Source organism: Panthera leo, chromosome C2, assembly GCF_018350215.1.
Source record: "Panthera leo isolate Ple1 chromosome C2, P.leo_Ple1_pat1.1, whole genome shotgun sequence".
Classification (NCBI taxonomy): Eukaryota; Metazoa; Chordata; class Mammalia; order Carnivora; family Felidae; genus Panthera; species Panthera leo.
The window spans coordinates 106,866,489-106,869,573 of record NC_056687.1 but is presented as its reverse complement, the minus strand read 5'-3'; the positions used below and the strand labels follow the sequence as shown (position 1 = coordinate 106,869,573).

Sequence of the window (3,085 nt, the reverse complement as noted above, 5' to 3'; positions counted from 1 at the left end):
TGGACATCATGGACAATTCTTTGATGATGGTTCTCTTTAGGTGGGATGAGGTGGGGATAAAGGAGCCATCTGAGGGCCCCACTCATACACACAGTTTGGGTAAGTAAGCTGTGAAGTTCAAGTCAAAGTAGAAAATCTGAAGCAGGTCTCTTTGTGGCTCTGCAAGTCAGTGATGTTGGCTGATACAGGCACATTCTACCCTACACACCACCTCCCCAGCTGTCGTCACTCAATATGAAAAATTTAAGTAATATTGACTTTCAAATATGTCTCTGGACACAGCTAAAATTAGCCCCAGAGGAAAAACTCTGGAAAAACTAGAGGTAAGTGAGTCCCTGAATGCACCTAGGATGCAACCCAATGTTGGATTCCTCAAGATTAAGACCTCTGTGCAGTTAAGAGATGAGGGAAATCAGTGAGAAGCAAAAGTCATCCTTTATCCCACCCTATATCCTCTTGCCACAATCAGCCAGGTGCTCTGTCCACAGTATTTCAGTAACGAGAATGGACAATTGCTCAACTTCTCAGGTTTTCAGAGGCTATGGCATTACTCACCAAAAAGATGTGTAGGTGCCATGGCAATCCCACAGGGCAAGCTTCCTAAGACAATTCTGATATTCTCCACAGAAAGTGAGGATGGGCTTGCAAGAAACAAATTCAAAACTCTTTGTATGTGGTTATGGACATGTATTTCTATGTAGAATGTTTACATGAAACAATTCCCATTTTAAAAAAAGATCATTCTTACCAACTTTTTCTCCCTACTTTAGATAGGAGATACTAATAGGAGGATCCTGCTGGGTCCTCTGAAATATAAAACAGATCAACAGAACATTAACAAGATCTTAAGAGAAATAATAAAGCCAAACCACACTGGATAAGGACCATAGCCTGATATTCCAATAGACAACTAACAATAACAGAGCCCAGTGGATTCTGGAAGGCAACATGACTTGTACTGTTTCCATTCTGTTCTACAGCTATCCACTCAAAACATCTGAAATCATTCTTCAAATTTGACATAGAAAAGGCCTCTTTTCTCCTTGATGTGGGTCTGTGAAAAATTCATGATCTAAATACCAGAGAGAATAACTATATTAACAACTTAGTTTCTAAGCGACAAGAAATGAAGACGTTCTCTGATCTTGACCAATTCCACAAGTGGAACGTGTATCATCCAACTAAACTCTGATACCCGAATGGCTTTGCCCATTCTCTTTTTAAACACAGTGGGAAATGTCAGAAAGATAAACTTCATAGAAATAGAAACTTCTTTTGTGGTTCTTCACTTAACTCAAATGAGCTCAGTATTGTTGGTATTATAAGTAATTGGTACTTAATAAGTACTTCTGAATATGAATGTTTTTATCATCATCTGAATATTAGGAAAACGGTGAACTTCCATGTTGTCATCAAAAAACCAATTAATGACGTATTCTGGAAGGTATATAAGATAATATATAAGCCAATATATGCAAGCACTTTTTGCAATAAATATTATACATATTAAAGTATTGTTTTATTATCATTATTATGTATTGGTACGATTTAAGAACAAAACTGATTTCCCTGGGTATTGAGTCAAATTTAAGTGGACACTAATTAATGAAATACATTTTAACAGTGTCTCCAAGGGAAATTCACATAATATTTTTTTCCCAGGCCTAGGTCCAAAAGTAGTTGGGAACATCTTGGAAGGGGATATGGCCTACTCATTACTCATGCTACTTACTCCCCCCAGATCTGTTTTCCAACTACCAACTAGCTAAATTTCTTCTTGGCTTGTGAAAACTGAGGAGTTCACAGCCTCAGGAAATACAATTGGAAGCTGCGGGTGTATGTTGGGGTCAGGGGTGTTTGAAGCAAGATGCCTATTTTCCTCAAACTGTTAAAAAACAGTTTTTAAAAAACCAAAGCAAAAAAAACCCTTGGCTGCAACTGGGTAACTCCTGAGTATTTCACCATCACCACTCAGATGACGCTTTCCCACTCTTCCCTGCTCAGGTTCCTCCTCACTTGGTACCTTTTAGCGCTTCGCGAATTTGCGTGTCATCCTTGCACAGGGGCCGCGCTAATCTACTCTGTATCCTTCCAATTTTAGTATATGTGCTGCCAAGCGAGCACTTGGTACCTTTTACATTCTCATTTATACCCATACTCATCCCTGTCTGAGCACAGTTGTCATATAAGGAGGTTGGGAGGGGCATAGGTCACAGGAACCTATAGCTGTACCTTCCTATATTAAAAATATATATATATGAAAAAGAAAGAAGTGTCATTCTGTGTTAAAGGCATGGAGGGTCCTTCTTTGTATTTGTGTGGCATAACTTTGATATTCAAAGAAAGCTGATGACTAACACCCCACCCCATCACAGAGGCTTGGGGCAGTCCCTTTGCACTCTTTCCCTGCTTTCCATTCTTATGATTTAGTGTAATCTCGCCCCTTGCTGTCAGAAGCACGCAATGAAATCAGAAACTAAAGGGTCCTGAGTGCACACACCCTTCTAACAAAAGGAGTTCACAAAGATGTTTCACTCAATTGGCCACCTCTGCGTTTAGGCTGCGGACTGCTTCCCACTAGGCAATGCGGAAAATGTGGGCTTCAAAACTCAACAATGAATAGAGCTGGCATTGTAGTGTGAAGGAACAGCAGAGTAAGGGAAGGGATTCCCAAGCACAATTTTCTTCATGCCACACATTGATTCTGTCCCATTCCAGCTCCCTAAATCTTTACATTCAATTTCTAACGAGTATCTTCAGTGCCCTTTACCTCTGAACAGCCACCGTTCAGAGGAAAAAGCAAGACTGTGATCATCAGATTAACCCATAAGTTACCTGACGATCAAAATCTCATACTTTTAGCACACCAAAATTCCAGGGACTTTATTTACACAGCCTCATAAATAGGAGAGTGAGGCTGGACCTGTCCAATATGGGCATTTCCATAAGATGAAAGGAACTTGGGCTCCAGCTCTGTCACAGGCTCGTGCGCATACCCTTGAGCAAGTCCATCCACCTCCCCGAGTTTGTCTTCACCTCCATAGAAATGCATAGACTAGACTAAATTGTCTCCAGGGTTCCTTCC

The 3,085-nt window shown here is 40.4% G+C and overlaps 1 non-coding gene across 1 annotated transcript; it reads right to left on the bottom strand.

Annotated features, from left to right (window-relative positions):
- Positions 1 to 2,018: 2,018 nt before the first annotated feature.
- On the bottom strand, positions 2,019 to 2,124 carry LOC122198972. The gene has a single exon (XR_006193258.1). It is a non-coding gene; the product is annotated as a U6 spliceosomal RNA (small nuclear RNA).
- Between the last annotated feature and the right edge of the window lie 961 nt (positions 2,125 to 3,085).